This window comes from Pristiophorus japonicus, chromosome 8 (assembly GCF_044704955.1).
Source record: "Pristiophorus japonicus isolate sPriJap1 chromosome 8, sPriJap1.hap1, whole genome shotgun sequence".
Classification (NCBI taxonomy): domain Eukaryota; kingdom Metazoa; phylum Chordata; class Chondrichthyes; family Pristiophoridae; genus Pristiophorus; species Pristiophorus japonicus.
Genome location: NC_091984.1, coordinates 217,699,441 through 217,722,977, shown reverse-complemented (window position 1 = coordinate 217,722,977; position 23,537 = coordinate 217,699,441).

Below are 23,537 nucleotides of genomic sequence, written 5' to 3'. Positions count from 1 at the left end.
ATGTGAGATCATTAAACTTTTTGCTGCATTGCATCTATGTACTTGAAGTCACCATGATGGTGAATGAGGGAAGCCCAGTAGACATTGTCTACTTCGACTTCCAAAAGCTTTTGACAAGGTATCGAAAAAGAGGCTTCCCTACAAGATCAAAGCATCTGATACCAGTAACAATATAGTGAGCTGGATTGAGAAGTGGCTGGAAGGATGTAGACAGAAACTAGTTATAGATGGATTTGGATTTGTTTAGAGACTGGTCACCAGTGGTGTCCTGCAGGGATTGGTGTTGGGACCATTGCTCTTTACTGTTTTTATTAACGTTCCAGATGTGGTGTTGGGGGCACGATTTGAAAATTTGTTGGTGATAGCAAGATTTGTATGAGTGTTAGGACTGTAGATGCTTGATTGCTTCAGACGGATCTTCATGTGTTGGGGGATTAGGCTTGTGACTGGCAAATGAAGTTTAATTTGGAAAAACACATTGTTATGCATGTTGGCAAGGCGAATGCTCAACATACATAAACACTTTAGGGAAGAGCTTTAAAGAAGGTGGAGAAAGAAAGAGATCCAATTGCTCTAGTGCATAGATCTCTAAAGGTTGATGAGAAATGCCAAAATAGAGTTAATAAGATGTTGGGGTATAATTATAGGGCAATTGACAATAAGATAAAGCTTAATATTTTGTTCTTGTACAAGATCTTGGTCAAGCTTCAGTTGTAATACTGTGTCCACTTTTGGTCTCCTCAATTGGTGGGTGATATTGAGATTTTGGAAAGGATACAGAGGAGGGCCACTAGATTAATTTCCATTTAAAGCATCTTAGTTACCAAGATATGCTAAAAGTACTTGGACTCTACACTTTAGAGAAGCGTAGACTTAGAGGTGATCTGATAGAGGTTTAGAAGATAATGAAGGAAGTAGATTGTTTTCGAATTGACAGTTTGTTCCAATTAAATAGAATAGGGAGGACCAGTGGTCACAATTTTAAGTTGTATAAGGCCAGATCAAGTTAGATGTCAGGAGGTGGTTCTTTTCTCAGAGAATAGTGGACCTCTGGAACAGAGTGCCAGCTCATGCGGTGGACGGCGATTTGCTGAATTCCTTCAAGCGAGAGCTGGATCTTTTTCTAGCTGGGGCGGAGACCACCTCTTCCAAAAGGTAGGTACTGTAAAGAGTGATCTCCTGGACTTGTTTCGATCATCATGGCTGTGGAGGTCGGAGAGGAATTTCCCAGATTTTCATTTCTCCAAATGGCCTGGGTTTTTACCTAGTTTTCCGCCTCTCCTAGGAGATCATATGGTTTTGGGTGGAGTGAAAAACATATATATTGTGATACACAAGATATCACAATTGTGTGGGACAGGCTGGATAGTCCAAGCGGTCTGTTCCTGTCTGTTGTTGCAACTACCATTTTTCCATCTTGGATCATTTTTTTTTCAACTAATTTCCAACTAATTTCATTGTCACTTTTTCTAGTATTCATTAGCAATTGGTTAAAGACCATTGCCTGGAATTTCTGGGTGGTGTTCCTGATCTTCTGCAGTGACTTCAGCTGAAGATCAGTTGAACCCCTGGAGAAATGGCATGAACAACTAAAAATGGCCATTGACTCAGTTTCTCCAGAGTTACGGTAGAAGATTGGGAGAGGCTGACTGATATTCTAACCCCATCCCAGTTTTCTATTGATTTTCTCTGGATTAGAACGAAAATACTGGCATCCCAAAAATCAGTACTTTGTTTTCCAGCTCTGAATTTCAATTCTTTCTGATTCTGAAACAGTTAGTTTTTCTAAACCAAGTGCACCATGGAAAAAGGTGGAAGAGAATATGCTGGGAATGAATACTGATGACATGGACGCTGCATTGGTTAATATTTTTTCTCCGATTTTGGATGAATCATTGCCTTTTACGTTTTTTGTTCCAATTTTTACACACTTTTGAAAAGTCCAAGATAAAGATTGGAACATTTTTCAAAATTAAAGTAACAAAATGCTAACCTCTAAGTATGATTTAAATATATTTCAGATGAGAAAAATGTTCCAGAAAAGGAAGCTGTGCATATAAACCAAGAAACTTCACCTTTAACATCAGGTATATTAACAATATTGTTAATTTAATTTTTATTAAAATGTCATTATCTTGCCATATATCTGTTGTTTGTGTGCAATTTGGCTGCCGCATTACAACAAAGACTACACTTCAAAAAAATAATTCAATGGCTGTGAAGCGCTTTCTGACATCCGAGGTCATGAAAGGCACGATAAATACAAGGGAGCTGAAATTGCCCACTGCCCAAAAAGAGTCACACCTATTGCTTTTGAAGGGTTCCGGAGAAATTCAGGTTTGGTGGTTTTTTTTGGAGTGGGGCGGAAGTATGATAGAGTCGGAGTAGCTGCCAATAGCGGGGTGGAAATGTGGGTGGGTCAGAGTGGCCGACGCTCCAAGTCATCCGCGCCGCGCTGATGACGTCATCATGCTGGTGCGTCACTGTCCCTCCCCTTCAGTTAAAGGGGAGGTCTGCTGCAAACTTTGCAGCCACTTTAGTGGCAAGCACTGGGCCACCAAGGAGGGTTTCGGCCGGGCCAGTGGGCATAATTGTCGGCCCAACCTGGTAGTCGGCCGACAAAAATAAATAACATGATGTCGCCAATAGCACCACCTCCCCATGCCACCAAGCCACAGAAAGGGTACCGACAGCAAAAGCTATCAGTGGCACCAACCGGCAGTGGTGCCGCTCCTGCGGGGCAATTTCTGAAAGGGGCAATTTCCCACGGGGAAATTTCGGAAATGGGACACCGCCGATCGATAAGCTTGCCACGACGTGTCAGGAAAACGGGCAGAACGGTCCCCAACACCGCTCCAAAAGTAAAGGAGGGCAATATCAAAAATGGCGACCCCTCCACGGTGACTCAGCGGCCAGTCCGCACCGACCTCCACTTTCAGGCGGCCATGGGTCTTATAGAAAGGGTCAATTTCGGCCCCAAGTTGTTTCATCTCTTTTGCTCCCTCAGTGACAGAAATTTCTGAGGTAGCTATATGGTGGTTTCCAGGGCAACCTTGTGGTACTGAGAGGTCAGGTTCTTGGAGGCCCAATGCACAGCTGCACGCAGGAGAGGCCTGTAGTTGAGCTTTAATTTCTCATCATTTCTTCTGGCACTAGCTCTTAACAGGGACTGAGCCTGTCATGTGATGCCACTGGGCCATATTAATGGCCTGGGACATCCCAGCATCCTAGGCCCGGACAGAAGCAATGCACTTCTGGTTCATTGTTGTTGCCCAAAGCAGGGGTGGCATCAAGAAATTTACCCTCTTGAGTCTACTGTCTATTCATAATAAGGGGTAGTCCTTACAGCAAGAAAGAACTTGAATTAGATATTGAAAAAAACATCTAAAAGCATTTCACATCCAGTTAAGTGTGGTCATTGTTGTTATGTAGAAAAATGCAGGAGCCAAATTGTGCATAGAGATGTTACAGAATAGCGAACAAGACTGAACAGTTTTGAGTGGAACTTAAACCCATGACTTGACTCAGAGGCAAGAATGTTAACACTGAACCATCGTGACACTCTGCTGCTAAGTTTGGTGTGATCCACCCACTGTGCTAAGTGCCTGTGGATTGTGCCAGTACAACTCCATTTCTGTCTGACATATTCTTAGAATCATAGAATAGTTACAACATAGGGGAGGCCATTCAGCCCATCAAGCCCGTGCCAGCTCTCTGCAAGAGCACTTCAGCTGATCCCACTCCTCCGCCCTTCTCCGAAGCCCTACAAATATTTTTCCTTCAGCTACTTATCCAATTCCCTTTTGAAAGCCATGATTAAATCTGCCTCCATCACCCATTCAGGCACTGTATTCCAGATCCTAACCATTAGCTGTGTAAAAAGGTTTTTCCTCATGTCGCCTTTGGTTCTTCTGCCAATCACCTTAAATCTGTGTCCTCTGGTTCGCGACCCTTCTCTATCTACTCTGTCTAGATCCCTCATGCTTTTGAATATCTCTATCAAATCTCCTCTCAACCTTCTCTGCTCTAAGGAGAACCACAGCTTCTCTAGTTTATCAACATAACTGAAGTCCCTCATCCCTAGAATCATTCTCGTAAATCTTTTCTGCACCCTCTCACATCCTTCCTAAAGTGTGGTGCCCATAATTGGACATGATACTCCAGTTGAGGTCGAACCAGTGTTTTATAAAGGTTTATCATAACTTCCTTGCTTTTGTATTCTATGCCTCTATTTATGAAGCCCAGGATCCCGTATGCTTTTTTAACCGCTTTCTCAACCTATCGTGCCACCTTCAATGATTTGTGCACACGCCCAGGTCTCTCTGTTCATACACCCTCTTTAGAATTGTACCCTTTAGTTTATATTGCCTCTTCCTACCAAGATGTATCACTTCACATCTTTCTGTATTAAATTTCATCTGCCACGTGTCCAGCATTCCACCAGTCTGTCTATGTCCTCTTGAAGTCTGTCACTATCCTCCTCTCTGTTCACTACACTTCCAAGTTTTGTGTCATCTGCAATTTTTGAAATTGTGCCCTATACACCTAAGTCTAGGTCAATAATATACATCAAGAAAAGCAGTAGTCCTAATACTGACCCCTGGGGATCCCCTCTGTTATATCTCAAATAAAGCAATGTGACTGAGTACTGTATACTTGAGTAAGTGTGACCTTAGTCTCTTTATTCTGACTCCAAAGTGCTGGCACAGCATGGGAGGCCTGCTTATATGCAGTGCTCCCAAGGGATGCTGGGATCCCTTGGAACTCCAACAGATGCACCCTCTGGTGGCGGTGGAATGCTGGTTACAAGGTGATGCATACATAACACCCTCTATGTACCTTCCTCCAGTCTGATAAATAACCATTCATCACTGCTCTCTATTTCCTGTCACTTAGCCAATTTCTTATCCTTGCGGCCACTGTCTCTTTTATTCCATGGGCGTCAATTTTGCTGGCAAGTCTATTTGACACTTTATCCAATTACTTTTGGAAGTCCATGTATACCATATCAACCGTTTTACCCTCATCAACCCTCTCTGTTACCTCATCAAAAGACTCAATCAAGTTAGTTACACACGATTTGCCTTTAACAAATCCATGCTTGCTTTCCTTAATTAATCCGCACTTGTCTAAGTGACTGTTAATTTTGTCCTTGATTATTGTCTCTAAATGCCTTCACACTACTGAAGTTAATCTGACTGGCCTGTAGTTGCTGGGTTTATCCTTCCACCCTTTTTTGAACAAGGGTGTAACATTTGCAATTCTCCAATCCGCTGGCACCACCTCCGTATCCAAGGAGGATTGGAAGATTATGGCCAATATCTCTGCAATTTCCACCTTTACTTCCCTCAGCATCCTATCTACTTTAAGTACAGCCAGCCTTTCTAGTACATCCTCTTTATCAATTTTTATTTCATCCACTATTTCACTATGACTTTGGCAGCATCTTCTTCCTTGGTGAAGATAGATAGAAAGTACTCATTTAGTACCTCAGCTCTCTGCCTCCATGCGTAGGGCTCCATTTTGGTCCCTAATCGCCCACCCCGCCTCTTGCTACCTGTTTGCTATTTATATGCACATAGAGGACTTTTGTATTCCCTTTTATGTTAGCTGCTAATCTATTCTCACACTCTCTCTTTGCCCCTCTTATTTCCCTTTTCACTTCCCCTCTGAATTTTCTATATTCAGCCGAGTTCTCACTTGTATTCTCAACCTGACATCTTTTTCTACTTTTTCTACTTCATCTTACTTTCTATCTCCTTCTTCATCCAGGGAGCTCTGGCTTTGGTTGCCCTACCTTTCCCCCTCATGGGAGTGTACCTGAACTGTACTCCTCCTCTTTAAAGGCAGCCCATTGTTCGATTACAGTTTTGCCCGCCAATCTTTGATTCCAATTTACCCAGGCCAGATCCATTCTCAACCCACTGAAATTGGCATTCCTCCAATTAAGTATTTAAGAGAGGCCCATATTCCCTCTCAGGCATGTACAAAATGCAAACACATATTTACAATATAGAGCAGAATTTAGAATTGCGAGCTCTTGGTACAAAATCGCACCTTTCGGATTACCAATTGAGAAATCATGGGTATATCCTCCTTTAGCTTATATTTATTTTAACTGAGAAAATTATCGGTAGCACGCACAATTTTCCGATTTGGGCAAGGGTTCTTATTGGGAGCATGCAAGTGTAAAATTGGCTGTATACTGTAAATTTCCATGTGAGTGCTTTGTGTTGTAAATCTATCCTACATCCACTGATTATAAAATATGACATATCTTGAGAGTCAGCCCAAAAGGGTGCCCTCATGTGATGCAGTCAACATCCTAACATAATTTGTGTCATCAACATCATAAATGCACCAAAGGGATGGCATTTTGTGTGGGCCTTTTTCGTGACTTTTCCTTGGTGAAGCACATTGGGCCATTTTCTACATTCAGGGCACTAAGTAAATGTAAGCTGTTACATGCAGGACATTTGCATTTTAAAAATGAAGGCAGACTTAACAATAAGTCTCCTCTGTCTCATTTGGTCTGTGGAGCAGTGCCTGATCACTCAATGGCTAAGATCAGGAATTGGGCAGCTTAAGGATTGAATCTGCATCCATTTCATTCTCAAGTTGTTGCTCCAACAATTTTTTTCATTATGATAATCTTTAAGAAATAGATGATATAGTAAATATAGTAAATTATTGCAAATAAGTCACAAGAAACAATCAAATGCTATGAATATGTATTAAGCATGTGATTATGAGAGACAAAGAAAGTATTGGTTCCAAAAATAAACCACACAGAATTAAGTGATTACCATGAATCCACATGTGCCGCCTAAATATTATTGTTTTTCTATATTTTGCAGCAGTTCGTTTATCTGCCTCAGGTAATTAATGCATATTACAAGTTACAGTTATTTGGGTGGAGTGGAAAGTGTAATAGAATCTCCCTGGTGGCAGGTAAGGAATTTTGATGGCTTTGATGAGTTTTCAGAAAAGATCTGGCAAATCATTCAGCACCATACAGTGCCGGCTATTAAGGCCGGTTATGGCAAAAAAATGGCCCAACTCTGAGGCTGCATGTCTGTTTCCAAAAGGTGGCAGAGTTCTGTGACCACCTCCTTGCTGAAGCGGAGTCTCCGAATACACTGCTCCTGGCTTGGATGCAGGTAGGAGAAGTGCTTCCTGAAGACCCTAGGTGGGTAAGGCCTCCTGCTGAGACCTTCCTCCTCCTCCTGTGAGCAGTTTATCTCTTCTTTGCTGCCCCTGATCCATATTCCTGTCATACTCCAGTGCAAGGGGGACTGCAATTAGTGTCCCGGTAACTGGGAGCAAGTAGTTTGAGCAGAACCCTTGAATTCAGAAGCAAGACCTTCTCTGAGCGATCACGGCACAGACCCCATGTCTAAAGCAGCAGCCGTGGGGATTTTTTCTATTTTCTCCTTTAGTAGGAATTATCTTTCCTACCACCGATGTTAAGTTGACTGGCATATAATTTCCTGGACACAGTCTATCTCCCTTCTTAAATAGAGACATAATGGCCCTGAAATTGCGGCCTCAATAAGTACGGACACGGGAAGGCATCGCAAAAGCCCTTTTTCGGCATGCATTGCGCATGCGCCAAAAAACAGCTTTTCCAGTCTGTCAAGTTTTAGCTTGACAGATCTTCCGCATCTTCGGGAGAAGGACATCCGCGCAGGTGAGATTGGGTTATTTGCCCATCTCTTGCCCAGCGAATGTCCTTCAAACTCTTACGCCTGGTAAAAGCAGGTGCATAGCCTACTTTTACCAGCGTAAGAGTTTTAAAACATAAAAAACATATAAAAATAAAATTTTAAAACACATTTTTATGTTAAAAACCCTGTCCACTAAGGTAAGTTTTTTTAAACCCTAATTACAACACTTAAAAAAAATCCCCAAAATATTTTTTTCTAACACATTTCATTAACTTTAATTTAAATTTATGTTAAATATGTGAGGTGTTTTTTTTATTTTTTATAATGTATTGAGGGGAGGCGGGGAGGTGGTTCTCATTCATAAAATTAGAACTCTGACTTACGGAGTTCCCATTATTATGAATGAGAATACTGTACCTTCATTGGCTGTCCAGTGCCATGTGATTCCAGCTTCTCCTTCCGCATCTCGAAGACGTGAATGTGCTGCGAAGCGCGGGAAGAGAAGGCCTCAAACTGGGATCGCTGGAGAGCGGAGGAGCAACGGGTAGATGCGGTTTGCCTGTGGGAAGACCAGAACCTGGATTTCAGGCATGTTAGTTATCTGCCAGTCCTCTGGCACTACACCTTTTTCTAACGAATTATTAAATATGTGTAATAGTGCCTCTGCTTTCTCTTTCCCAGATTCTTTTAAAATGTTCAATGCAATCTGTTTGGATCAGAGGGTTTTTTCTCTTTGAGTTTGATTAGTTTATTTAATATTTCTCCTTTTTATTTTAAATCCGGTTATATAATTCCAATCTCAACTTCCAATGTCATGTCTAACTGTTCTGTCTCCCCGGTAAATTCTGAAGCAAAATAATGATTTAATATTGCTGCCATTTTGCCAGACGCAAAATTTTTGCTGCTCGCGAGAAATCGGGGTTACTGCCCCCGAAAGTAAGTGGGGTGAGAAATCAAGTGCTCCACCTCCTTTCGGGGGCGATATTGGGGTGCACTGCTTGGGAGCGGGGCCCACAGCTCAGCAGCACTAAGCACTGGGCCCCATTGGGCTGCCGCGTAGGAGGGGCTCTTGCCCGAATTAAAGGAAAGAACCCAAGCTGCATATTCTGCAGAATAAAAAGGGTCAAGCAGAGTGCCGGGCTGAGCGATCACAGCATGGACCCCGCATCCAAAGCAGCAGTGGTGGGGGACAAAAAGCGGACATTTTTATGATGAGCAGCCAGCCACCACCCCTTTAACTTTCACCCGTTAGCGACCGGCCATCCAGTACGCTTACCCTGAAGCTGTCGCTGTCATTGTCCGACGCAGCTTCAGGGGACAATACCCAATTTAGGGTCCAAGGTGCTGCGCATGGCGATAACATTACAATCATCAGGTGCAGGGGATCGGAGCACACCGACGTAGCGGCACCTCTAAATCCCTGCCGAGTTTAACGGGAGTTATTAGCGGTGCCGCATCCAATCGCAAAGTTGTTTGCGCCCCGTTAGCGCATCCTAGGCCCGCTAACGGGAGGTGCAAATGACCCCAATTTTTCCCCCAAAGTATTCCTGGAATGTGCACCTCTAAAATTTGAATGTTTAAAAAAAAGAACTTAAGGAGAAAAAAAACCCCAAAGGCAAACCCTCTTCAATTAAATTCCTTAAATTCCCACGCTCTTTTTTCTCTTCTGCTATTGTTCCTCAATTCATTTTCTTAGCATGTCCATCCCCCTCTGCATCTAATTCTCACTCTCACCGAATTGCTGTTTTAAAGTCATCACTCTACTCCGGTTTTGAGCTTTTTTGTTCCAAGTTACTTCACTGTAAATAACTTTTCCTCTGCTTGACCAAATTTTTAGAGTTATAATAGTTGCATTTTCTTAGTATCAATAAAGGGGTGATACCTCATTTGTCATTCTACACATTTTTAATTCATGATAATAGTTGTAACAGACTGTTATTTCTGATTTTATTTTTCAGATGGCAATGTGCATCAATCCTCTTCTGGTAATATATTTGGAATGTCTAAATTCTTTGGGCTGGATTTTAGGCTTTTCTGTTTTCATGCCGAAAACGGAGGCAGGGCGGTAAAGTTACCAGCTGGGAATAGTTCGAGTGTTGGTACTTAAGTTTAGGCATCTGGGCCCTGCGTCAGGGAGTGCAGCGCTAAGGGAGGCGTTGTACATGATATGTCCGTACTATACAGTATAAATGCACACGAGGCGCATACTTGAGAGAAGGTCACTCTGTGACCAGTTACCTTTATTACCAAAACCTCAAGTGATGAAGGTGGGTGGAGCTTCCCCTTTTATACCTGAAAGTCCAGGTTAGGAGTGCCTCCCACAAGTTCACCCCTTGTGGTCAATGTTCTCAAGGTGTACAACTTAGGTCAGCTTATACATGGGTTACAATGACAGTTGAATACATGACATCACCTCCCCCACCAAAGTCTTATTGGGATTACAGGTTAAGTCTCTCTGGTGGTTTACACTCCCTTGTAGAGTGCCTGAGTTGGGGCTCCGGTTGTTAGGCACTGGCCTAAGTGTCTGCTGTTTGCGGTGCCTCAGGCCTGTCCGGACTGCCCACAGTGACTGGGCTCTCCTCCACTTGGTTCCGGTGTTTGGTCACCTGTGGTGGAGTAAACTCTACGTCGTGTTCTTCCTCTGCTTCTTCTATGGGGTTGCTGATCCTTCTTTTAGTTTGATCCACGTGTTTGTGGCAGATTTGTCCATTGGTAAGTTTAACTACCAAAACTCTATTCCCCTCTTTGGCAATCACAGTGCCTGCAAGCCATTTGGGCCCTGCAGCGTAATTAAGGACAAAAACAGGGTCATTGACATCAATATATCCAGCCCTCGCATTCCTGTCATGGTAGTCACATTGTTACTGACACCTGCTCTTAACAATTTATTTCATAGTGGGGTGTATAAGGGATAACCTGGTTTTGAGCGTCCTTTTCATTAGCAGGTGGAACCCCTGTGAGCGAGTGTGGTCGGGCATCCCGTAGCCCCTTTCTGCCTGGGACAGACTTCTGGAGGCATAAGCTACCGGCTGTAACTGACCATTGGCATTCACATGCTGCAACACACACCCCCCCATAGGACGACGCATTGCACGTTAAAACAAGTTTCTTACACGGGTCATATAACGTTAACAGTTTATTGGAGCATAACAAATTGTGTGCTCTATCAAAAGCCCTTTCCTGGCTGTCCCCCTAGACCCAATTGTGACCTTTGCGTAGGGGCATGTGTAGCGGCTCTAACAACGTGCTCAATTTGGGAAGAAAGTTACCAAAATAATTCAGGAGCCCCAGGAACGAACGCAGCTCTGTCGTGTTACGGGGTCTGGGTGCTCTCTGGATCGCTTCTGTTTTGGACGCAGTAGGTCTGATCCCAACTGCTGCTATCATCCTCCCCAGGAATTCTACCTCTGGAGCTAGGAAGACGTACTTCGCCTTTTTCAGTTGCAGCCCTACCCGGTCCAGTCTGCGTAGCACCTCCTCCAGGTTGTGGAGATGTTCTTCAGTATTGCAACCCGTGATGAGGATGTCGTCTTGAAAAACCACCATCCTTGGAACCGACTTGAGGAGGCTTTCCATATTTTGCTGAAAGATCGCGGCGGCCGAACGAATCCCGAATGGACATCTGTTGTACTCAAACAACCCCTTGTGTGTCGTGATGGTGGTCAGCATCTTCGACTCACTTGCTAGCTCCTCGGTCATGTAAGCTGAGGTCAGGTCCAATTTGAAAAAAGTTTGCCATCGGATAGCGTCGCAAAGAGGTCCTCCGCTCTCGGTAGCGGGTACTGGTCTTGGAGTGACACCCGATTGATGGTGGCCTTGTAATCGCCACATATCCTGACTGACCCATCTGCTTTGAGCACCGGCACGATCGGGCTCGCCCAGTCACTGAATTCGACTGGCAAGATGATGCCTTCTCTCAGTGGGCGGTCCAATTCGCATTCTATCTTTTCCCGCATCACGTACGGCACCGCTCTGGCCTTGTGGTGTACTGGCCTGACGTCTAGGTTTATATGAATCACTACTTTGGCCCCCATGAAAGTGCCGATGCCGGGTTGAAATAATGAGTCAAATTTGTCCAGGACCTGTGAGCATGATACTCGCTCCACAGAAGAAATTGCATTGACATCGTCCCATTTCCAGTTCATGTCAGCAAGCCAACCACTCCCCAGTAGTGTGGGACCGTCCCCCGGGACAATCTAGAGTGGCAACCTGTTTTCCGAATCTTTGTGGGTCACGACTACCGTGGCGCTGCCTAGCACCAGAATGATCACCTTTGTATATGTCCGTAACTGTGCATCAATCGGCAATAATTTTGGCCTCCTGGCCTTGGACACCCACAACCTTTCAAACTGTTTGATACTCATCAGGGACTGGCTGGCCCCCGTGTGTAGCTCCATTAATACTGGGATGCCATTGAAGAGCACTTTCATCATTATCGGTGGTGTCCTGGTATATGAACTGTATATGTGCTCCACATGCACTTGCTGAACTTCAGCTTCCAGCAATTTCCCCCAGTATTCATTTGGCCTCGTAGGGCTTACATTGGGCCCGTCCTCCTCATACATCAACCTGGCTGCAGGCTTCCTGCACATACGCGCCAAGTGACCGCTGACGTTGCAGTTTCTGCAGGTATATTGCTGATACCTGCAGGCTCTGGCTGGGTGTTTGCCTCCACACCTCCAGCAGGAGCTGGAGGCCCCATTGTTGGAAACAAAAGGTCCATTACCAGTCAATCATCTCTGACTGTCTCTGTAACTGTCCTTAAGCGCACCATTAACAGGTGTTGATGGCCCCATTACTGGCCGCATTGTCCATTGCGATGGCATGAATCACCGTACAGCTAGCCATTGTCTCTGTTGAATTCCCCCTTTGGGTTCGACTACATGCTGGGGCATGTCCGATTGCCCTTGTCTGCCTAGAGAACTGTGTGCCATGTTAACAATGTTGACTCCCTGGTCGTTTGCCGCATTTGAGCCAAGATTTTTGTCATACATCATTCTGATCTCTTCCTCCCCTGAGATAAATGTCTGGGCTATCAGAGCCGCCGCTTCCAAGGTCAAGTCTTTGGTCTCAATCAGTTTCCTGTAAACCCCAGAGTGCCCGATGCCCTCAATAAAAAAAGTCTCGCAGCATCTCCGCTCTGCATTCATCTGGGAACTTACATAGGCTCGCCAGTCACTGGAGATCTGTCACGAAGTCTGGAACGCTTTTCCCTTCTCGCCGCCGGTGCGTGTAAAACTGGTGTCTCGCCATGTGCATGCTGCTCGCCGGTTTATGGTGTTCCCCGATCAACTTACTGAGCTCTTCGAACGTCTTGTCCGCCGGCTTCTCTGGCGCTGGAAGATCCTTCATCAGGAAGTACGTTCTAGATCCACAAACCGTCAGGAGATGAGCCCTGCGTTTGTCGGCCAAATCCTGTACCAACCATTCCTTAGTGACAAAACTTTGCTGTAGTCTCTCAATAAAGTCGTCCCAATCATCACCAACACAGTACCTCTTTTCTGTGCTACTAGTGGCCATGCTCGCGTGGTTTAAATCCCAGTTTCTCGGCCGCCAATGATATGTCCTTACTATACAGTATAAATGCACACGATGCCCATATTGAGAGAAGGTCACTCTGTGACCAGTTACCTTTATTACCGAGACCTCAAGGGATGAAGGTGAGTGGAGCTTCCCCTTTATACCTGAAAGTTCAGGTTAGGAGTATTTCCCACAAGTCCACCCCTTGTGGTCAATGTTCTCAAGGTGTACAACTTAGGTCAGCTTATACATGATAGTTGAATACATGACAATACACTTCTCTTGGCGCAAGGATGGGAAACTCGTGAACTAAAAAGCCGACCAACGAGCGCTCCGAGAGAGGCCTGGGGGGAGGGGGAGGGGAAACTTTAAAAAAAACAACAAAACATTGCCCACACCACCACAACACAAATCGCACAAAGAATTAAAAGAACAAACACTAGTACTTACCTTTGCAGTCCATTACCTTCCTTTCTGCCGCTGGCACAGCTGATTTCCCAGGAGGTCATTGAGGGTGCACTTCTGGATGACGGGTCGGGCAGGAGCCCAAACTCACGCCGCTGCTGCAACCAGGGGCATTGCATACCTGGCAGAGCTCTACCTGGCGATGCTGCTCAGTGATGCCGCAAAACCCGACCAGAGGCGCTCACTCTCGAGACCTCATCGCCGCCTTTCACGCCGCTCTGGGGCGAAAAACGGGCTGAAGAGGACCGGAAAATTCTGCCCTTTACTTGTTACAATTTATTATGTCTGTAAGCACTCTAATAATGACTCCATGAGGTAAGGTATTGTACTTGAACTGTGGTGACCTCAGTCCATTTATTACAGCTCCTGAGTGAGGGTACAGCATGGTGAGCTTCCTTTTATACCTGGTTACCTGTCATGTACAGGTGACCCCTAGGTCTCCACCAGTTGCACCCTCTGATGGTACAAGCATAGTGTATACAGTGTGAAGGTACATCCAGTAGTCTTATGTACATTGAGTGTACAGGGAGTATACTTATGTTATACATACACAACGTCGCTCTCCCCTAAGTCTTGTGCCACTGGCCTTTGCATTGTGTGCTCTGGCCCTAGACTTAAGTGCCCAAAGCCCTTGCACCTTGCCTATGCTTTGGCTAGGCTCTCTCCCTGTTGACCCCCAAGTCCTTATTGCCACAACATTGGGAAATGGTCAGCAGTGAATGTTTTGAGGTTGCAGTGGGGGTTGAGTGGGTTCTGAGTGTGATCCATGTGTGTCCATGGCTACATACATCCATTTCCCCCCCCCCCATACATAGACCATGTGTGTGGCTCAACACTTCATGTGCATACATTTACAGAAAGAAAGAACAAAAAAAACCATAGGATTAATTACAACACTGTTTGGGTTCTGTAGTAGTGGACCAAGTACATTTTACAGGTAAGGTACATACGTGGTATCACAGTCTTGCCCCTGGGTTGTGTAGGTGCAGGTGGGTGAGGACGCTAGTTTCAGAGTGACCAGACTGTGTCCAGGTTGTCTGATGGCGGCGCTGCGCCCCCTGCCAGCTGGGTGAGCTCGGATCGCTCACCTAGCTGAGTCTCAGGGTCTTTACCGTTGCCTAGTGGTGGGCAGAGCCACAGGAGTGTGTGGCCTCCCTGTCCTCTTTTGAGGGCTGCGGTGTCTCTTTGCTGCCCTTCAGCGATAGTGGGAGCCTGGTCAACCCAGGTCCCGTTGGGAAAGCTGGAGGGTGCTAGCTTCTTGCTCCCGGTATTGGCCCTGGTGGCCAGAGAGGGAGAGCTGATCAGGGGCAGGGTACCGGTAGTGGTGCCTTTGCCGTCCGCTGATCACTAGCCCTGCAGTTGGTGTGCTCCCTGTGTGTGTGGCCACGCTCCCTGGGGCATCACATTGGTCCCGGAGGTGCAGGCTACATGTTTGGGTAGCCCGCTGGACCTGGGTGCTTCCGACAGGAGGTTGCCCTTGGTTTTATCGGCATGCATGTATAACCCGGCATCGCACATCATCACTTCATTTACTCTCACAATACATTGTTTCTGACCGCAATCGCCCAACTTATCATGGTTAGTTACATTTACAAACTTGAAATTGTCAGTTACATCTTTTACATATGTATTACCGGCATCGCTGTATAAAGAGTGGAACTGTCCCTTTAATTGTGATGGGTTATTGGTCTCCTTTAAGAGGGCCTTGAACTCTTTACCCCAATCCGGTTTGCTGCTCGGCATCACGTGTTGCTCCATCAATGCTGCCCCTCGTGGTCTGGCCACCGCCATCTATATTTCAGGCGCTTCATTCACCTCGTGGTTCGAGCGCCATCTTCTTTCTCTCCACGAAGTAGGCTGCAGTGATCCTTTTCTCCCCAGGTTCTGCCATGGAAGCAAGGAAGTTGCCTTCTGCCCTGATTTTCTTCCTCTGGAGTCCTGCCACTGGAGCCTGGAAGGTGAGGTTAGGTCATTTTGGCTGGATCATCTCGCAGTTGGGTTGAGTGGTCTGGGTCATCTCCACGCAGTCGAGTTGAGCAGCTGGTTTTTCAGGTGCTGTGCTGGATCCAACTTTGGGACCGCTGGAGGTTGGAGGTTTTCCCAGCTCCAACGGATCTTTTTCATCCATCTTCTTCCTAATAGCGTTAGACTATCCCCAGCAATGATCCACAAAGATAACGTGTGCATCGCGCCGTCATGGGACACCTGGACATCCACGCTGCCAATGACTGGGATGGTGTCGTTTGTGTAGGTGAGCAGCTTCACTTGGATCGGGATCATTTTAGGTCGTTCGACTGGATTGTCCCAGAGTTTCTCAAAGGCCACCTGATTCATCAGTGACTGGCTTGCCCCTATGTCCACCTCCATCGTGACTGGAACACTGTTGATTTCGACTTCCATTTTCAACAGGGAACTCTCGGTGGTGCAAGTAAACACTCCGTACACCTCATCGTGGGGCTGAGCTGCCTCATGGACTCGCTCTTCATCGTCGCTGGAGTCCGGGTGATCAGCCAACTCTTCATCGACTCGGTGAGTACGATTTCTCTTGCACATTCGCTGGAGGTGGCCCTTCGTGTTACAGCCTTTGCATGTATAGTCTTTATAGCGGCACTGGTGGGCCCTGTAATTTCCTCCACAGCGCCGGCATGGGGTTAGCCGGTTGGCCCCATGTGGCGGACTCAGGGTTGCGGGACTCGGGGTTCTGTTCTCTCTTCCCTGAGAGAGACTGCTTGCCTCTAAAAGGCGCCAGTTGGTTCACAGTACTTTCCGGGTTAGAGTCTTGGGGGTGTGACATTCACTTGGAATCGCAGGCCGAGATCATGAACGCCTGGCTCACATTAATTGCCTTCTGTAGGGTGACCGTCGTATCCGCAGAGAGCAGCTTGTGGAGAAAGTCCTTGTGGCTGATTCCAATAACGAAGATGTCCCGCAGCGCTTCGGTGAAGTGGTCGCCAAAATCATGCGGTGCAGCCAATCATCTGAGGTCTGCAGCATATTTTGCGATTTCTTAGCCTTCGTGCCGCTAGTGGGTGTAGAACTGGTGTCTGGCTGTGAGGATGCTCTCTTTAGGTTTGAGTTGTTCCTGTATCATCGTTATGAGCTCCACATATGTTTTAGTCGTTGTCTTCGCTGGGGCTAGCAAGTCCCTGATGACGCCATAGACGGTGGGCCCACAACTGGCGAGCAGGATAGCTCTGCACTTATCAACCAGCAAGGTCGGGTTGTCACCCGCCAGGTCGTTCGCAACAAAGAAATGTTCGAGCCTTTCCACAAAGGCCTCCCAATCTTCCCCATCGGCGAATTGTTGAAACGTGCCAAGGTTAGCCATTTTCATGTGGAAATTCGTAATCTCGTTGCCAGTTAGTATGTCTGTAAGCACTCTAATAATGACTCCACGAGGTAAGGTATTGTACTTGAACTATGATGACCTCTGTACATTTATTACATCTCCTGAGTGAGGGTACAGCATGATGAGCTTCCTTTTACACCTGGTTACCTGTTGTGTACAGGTGACCCCTAGGTCTCCACCGGTTGTATCCTCTGCTGGTACAAGCATAGTGTATACAGTGTGAAGGTACAACCAGTAGTCTTATGTAGCTGTACATTGAGTGTACAGGGAGTATACTTATGTGTCATGTATCTCACACTACAGCACATAACTGTATCTTACCATGCTATACATGACTGTAACTAGAGATGACCTGTAACCACAAGCTTACCTTACCATCAGGGGTGCACTTGTAGGAGACACTGGATACCTGTTCCAACAGGTATACAAAGACAGGTCTCCGGCAAGTGTGGCATTCGAGAGCTGTGCAATAAAGGTGCAGGTCCTGAGTGACCTTGACTTCAGCATGTGCCTCGTGTGAGTCTCTACTGCAGGGACAGGACTTTACATTATGTAATACATACACAACACAATTTATAATGACATAAGTATTATTTCTAAACATGCTAGCCTTGATTTTCATCCAGTAAGTTTATTGCTTATATTTACGAATTATTACTGGTGACAGTTGCTACTTAGTGAAATTATTTTAATGTTACTGGTATCAGTAACTGCAGGATTTATTTTCTATGTTTAAATACTGACAGAGATATAATCAATATTAATGTAGTAATTCAAAAAATAAATGACTCATCTCCTTTCAGACAACTTGGCTTACAAATTGGTTGGCCAGCGTGAACTGGGCGCAGGGACTGCACCCAGGGTTGAAACGGATGGGCCTCAGGCCTCATTTACATGAGACCGGCAAGCTGCAGACATCTGCTGGGTGTCCCCAGGCAGCTCGTAGGCAATAAGAAAATAAGAGCATAAGAATATGGAGTAGGAATAGGCTATACGACTCCTCGAGCCTGCTCCGCCATTCAATAAGTTAATTGAAAGAGTATTTCTATATATATATATTTATATTGTCGGTAATGGCCGTGAGGTAGGTCCTGGGAGAGCAGCAGAAGCAATCAGGAGGGAGGGGGACAACCAGGAGAGGAGGGAAGTGATTGGGGGCAACCGGAAGAGGAGGGAATTTTTCAAAAGAGGGAAGACAATGATCGGACGGGGATGAGCACGGTTTCGTCAACAGTTTTTGGCATTGCAGTGGATCTGGGAGCTCAGGCATTTCCTGGCTCCACATTCAGGTAAATATTTGTTTGAAACATAATTTTTATTGTGGTGAGCTGAAGTGGTTCCTTTAAAGACCACTGGTTAGACCGCATGTTGACTATATTTTCCTGTATACAGCCAGCCCAATTTCACAAAGGAAGTCTCTACCAGCACGAGACCCCCTATTTAATATGCAGTGGGGCTAACGCTTGTTTCAGGCACGGGCCGTGAATGCATGTTTCTTTGCTTTTGTCAACTGATTTAAATAATTTGAAGTGGGGAGGCAGTCTGCCTTGCCAGATTTATGCTTGGGGAGGGGCCAGAATTTCATTGAGGCAGGAACTCAGTCCAAGAAGTGCCTTGAGTGGAAGCCGATGGAGGGCTGAAAATTAGAACTGGAGAGGCGGAGATCTGGTGCAGCGGCGGTATATAAAACATGCTGCTGTTTAGAGGGTGTTAAGTCCTGACTCTAATGTACTGACTTACACGAGACACATGCTGAAGTCAAGGTCACTCAGGACCTGCACCCTTAATTCCAGCTCTGTCGTGCTGCACTTGCCTGAGACCTCCCTTTATTTCCCACAGTGGGACAGGTATAGAATGTCTCCTGCAAGTACACCCCTGGTGTTAAGATATGCTTATTGTTACAGGTCATATCCAGTTACAGTCATGTGTAGCATGGTAAGATACAGTTATACACAGTAATGTGAGATACATGACATCACCCTCCCCCAAAGTCTTATTGCCTTTATAGATTCAGTCTCTCAGGTGGTCTGCGCTCTCGCGTGGACCGTCTTAGTTGTGGTTCAGTTGTTTGCCTTGGTGCCTGTTTTTCGTTCGGTGTGATTGCTGGTATCTCGCCTTGGCTGACTGTATCGTTCGGTGTGATTGCTGGTATCTCGCCTGGGCTATTTGTTGAGACTGCCCTTTCCTCAGGTTGTTCCACCTGTCTGTCCACCAGGTGTGATGTGAGTTCCACATTGTAGTCTGCCTCTGGTTCTTCAGTGAATCTACTTTTTACTTGGTCTACATGCCTCCGGCAGGTTTGGCCATTGTCCATTTGTACAACCAGTAGCCTGTTTCCCTCTTTTTCTGTTATTGTCCCTGCAAGCCATTTGGGACCCCAGCCATAGTTTAGCACAAACACTTTGTCCCCTATCTCATTCCACCTCCCCCTCGAATTTCGGTCATGGTACTCAGTTAGCTTTTGACGCTTAGCCTCAACAATTTCATGTATATCTGGGAGGATTAACGAGAGCCTGGTCTTTAAGGTTCGTTTCATCAATAGTTGCGCGGGGGGAACCCCAGTCAACGAATGCGGACGAGATCTGTATGCCAGCAGCAGTCGCGACAGGCCGCTCTGCAGCGTGGGACCTTGGATTCTGAGCATGCCTTGTTTAATGATCTGCACTGCTCGCTCTGCCTGGCCATTGGAGGCCGGCTTGAGAGGTGCCGCCTTAACGTGATTTATACCGTGGTCAACTATAAAATCGTGAAATTCTGTGCTGGTGAAGCACGGACCATTATCACTGACCAATATGTCAGGAATGCCGTGCGTTGCAAACATGGTTCTAAGGCTCTCCACAGTGGAGGTGGTGCTCGAGTTTAAAATGGTGCACTCGATCCATTTTGAAAATGCATCAACGACTACGAGGAACATTTTGCCCATGAATGGGCCTGCATAGTCTACATGCACCCGCGACCACGGTTTGGTGGGCCAGGGTCAGGGGCTTAGGGGGGCCTCCCTTGGGGCATTACTGAGTTGGGCACAAATGGTGCACCGACGGACGCAGAGCTCCAAGTCCGAGTCAATGCCAGGCCACCAGACATGAGATCTGGCTATGGCCTTCATAAGGACGATCCCGGGTGCTCGTGATGGAGCTCCCGGACAAACACCTCCCTGCCTCGTAAGGGCATAACCACCAGCATGAGTGCCCACCGCTGAATGCGCGGCGAGGCATTGGCGTTGATTGCCTTGCACTCGGATAGTAGGGATGTGAGGGGTTTGTGGTCGGTTTCTAAACGCAAACTTGGCCCCAAAAAGGTATTGGTGCATCTTTTTGACACCATACATGTACGCGAGCGCCTCCTTCTCAACCATACCGTACCTGCGCTCCGCCCGCGAAAGTGACCTGGAGGCATAAGCAACGGGCTGCAATTTACCTTCATCATTGACGTGCTGTAAAATGCACCCGACCCCGTACGCTGACGCATCACACGTAAGGACTAACTTTTTACCTGGGTCAAAAAAGGCTAAAACACTCTTGGAACATAGAAGGTTGCGTGTCTTACTGAAGGCGCGTTCTTGGGCGTGCCCCCCAAAACCAATCGCACCCCTTTCTGAGTAGCACGTGGAGAGGCTCCAGCAGCGTGCTCAAGTTCTGCATAAAGTTCCCAAAGTAATTGAGTAGCCCGAGAAAGGCGCGCAGTTCCGAGACATTCCGGGGGCCTGGCTGCCAGGCGAATCGCTTCGGTTTTGGATTCGGTTGGACAGATTCCATCAGCGGCATGGTTCAACCTCGGGCACGAGAAACAGACACTTGGATTTCTTAACTCTTAGGCCTACCCAATCCAATCGACTTTGTACTTCCTCAAGATTGTGGAGATGAGAGTCGGTGTCCCTGCCCAGGATGAGTATGTCATCTTGAAACACAACCGTCCCCGGGATGGACTTGAGCAGATTTTCCATGTTGCGCTGGAATATAGCAGCTGCCGACCTGATGCCGAATGGGCATCGATTGTACACAAAAAGGCCTCAATGTGTGTTGATGGTGGTGAGTAGCTTAGACTCTTTGGTCAGTTCTTGCGTGATATACGCAGATGTGAGGTCAAGTTTCGCGAAAAGTTTTCCTCCAGCCAACGTGGCAAATAAGTCCTCCGCTCTGGGCAGCGGGTATTGGTCCTGTAGGGAGACTCTGTTTATGGTAGACTTGTAATCCCCACAGATTCGCACGGATCCATCAGGCTTCATGACGGGGACGATGGGGCTTTCCCAGTCGCTGAATTCCACGGGAGAAATTATGCCTTCCCGCAGAAGCCGGTCCAGTTTGTGTTCAATCTTTTCCCTCATCACATAAGGCACAGCTCTAGCCTTGTGATGGACTGGTCTGGCATTCTGTGTGATGTAGATTCTAACTTTAGCCCCTTTGAAGGTGCCCACACCTGGCTGAAAGAGATGTTCAAAACGGCTTAGAACTGTTGAGCAGGAGGTCCGTTCCTCTGACAACATGGCGTGAACTTCATCCCATTTCCAATTAAGTTCTGCTAGCCAGCTTCTCCCCAACAGGGCTGGGAGATCCCCGGGGACAATCCACAGGGAAAGTCGGTGCACCATCCCTTTGTGTGTGACTGAGAGCATGGCGCTGCCAAGGACTGGGACGATTTCTTTAGTATAGGTCCTTAGTTTGGTGTCGACCTTTGTGAGTTTTGGTCTGTTGCTTTTGTGTGGCCACAGCTGTTCAAATTGTTGAACGCTCATGAGGGATTGACTGGCCCCCGTGTCCAGTTCCATGTTGATGGGTATCCCATTGAGTAGAACCTTCACCATAATTGGAGGCGTCTTGGTGTAAGAACAGTGGACATTGATCGTGTTAACCCGCTGTACCTCGGCATCCCGTGCACTGTTCCAACCGTCTTCTGGTCCGCTTTCCGACCCTTCCGATTCATATACCAGCCGAGCTGCTGTTTTTCTGCACATGCGAGCCAGATGCCCTGTGTAGTTGCAGTTTCTGCAAACGGCATGCTGAACTCGACACACCCTGGTTGAGTGCCTTCCCCCACATCTCCAACACAGACCGTTTCCATTGTTTCCGAAGGATGAGCTGCGTCTGGCTGATCTCCCTTGAGCTTCTCTCAATCTGTTGTTGATTGCTCACATTGTGGGTTGATGAGGTGTGATCGGCCGTTCATGTGGCCCTTGATTTTGATGGCTTCTGGCGCCACTGTCTGCTGTTGAAGGCCTGCTCTCCTGCCTTTGTCTGTGTGTGGGGGTTCACAGAGGGGCTATGGTAGTACTGGAGAATGGAACACATCTGACAGCAGCTATAACACCAAATGCAAAAGGAAAAGCCTTAAAGTTGAGAGAGTCTGACATCAATATCTGCTCAAAAATACAAAGCAGGAGGAACCAGCTGTTTGCTTTTGGGGGCAGAAAATCTCTGGTTCCTCTTGCTTTGTATTTGCGGAAACTTTAGCCCATTTAGAACTGCTGATAGTGACTGTGCAACGTTGTCAGCTAGTAAGGGGCTTCTGACAATGCACTATCAGCATAATGGGGCACCTTCTGTGAATTTTGTGGCTGGAGGATGTAGAAGAGGAAGAGCAGCAGGAAGGAGCACATAGAGCTGCAGTGAGAGCAAGTTGAAGGAGGAAAACTCACCAGAATCCTTGCCTTCCCAGAATTTCCTGGTTCAGGACATGCACATATTTGAGGAACAGTGGCTCAGGAGGCTGCACTTCTCAGGAAGACTGTGACGGATTTGTGTCACGTCATGCAACAAGACCTGCAGCCACAGTGAGCTTCCCTCGACTTCTTTACCTCCGGCTCCTTCTAAGCTGCGACAGAGAATATCAGAAATATTAGTTCTTCTACAATATATGCTTACAAGCAGCTGACTGATGCCATGTTTGCCAGAGCCAATTAATTCATTACATTTCCCATGGACAACCAGAAGAAGCAGGATAGGGCTCTGGAATTTCCCAAGTCCATGGTGCTATTGAATGCACACATATTGCCCTACAGGTTCCCTATTGTAATGTATGCACCTGTGAGGATGCTCACAGGTTTGGAGAGCTGTTGCATTGTGAGTAGGTCTAGGTCATCCACGATGAGTATGCAGTTGAGCCGAGTGGATGAACTGGTATGGTGTATTGTGATTATTAAACCTTTGTTAATAAACCACCTAGTAATAAACCTGGGCTAAAATTCCAAAAGTTTTACATTGAAGAGAGGATATTTGGAGGTATGGCTGCATGGCTTCCATGCTGAACTATAGTCTTAAGCATTTGTAGACTGTGATTAAAAAGTTGATTATATTTTCTTTTGGTGTAGCATTATCCCTTATCTGTCTCATTTACTCTTCATTCTGCTCTTGATCTGCAACCAAAATAAGGGAATTCCCACAGGGAACCCAATGGTAAGGGTAGAAAAAAAGATTTTTATGACTGAGACTTCTGAAAGGTAGCTTGTAGAATGCTTTTTAAGCAGTGCAGCACAAAATAAAAATTAAACTGCTTCAGTCAAAGTTAAGATATTAGACAACGTTCCTGACACTTCCTGATTT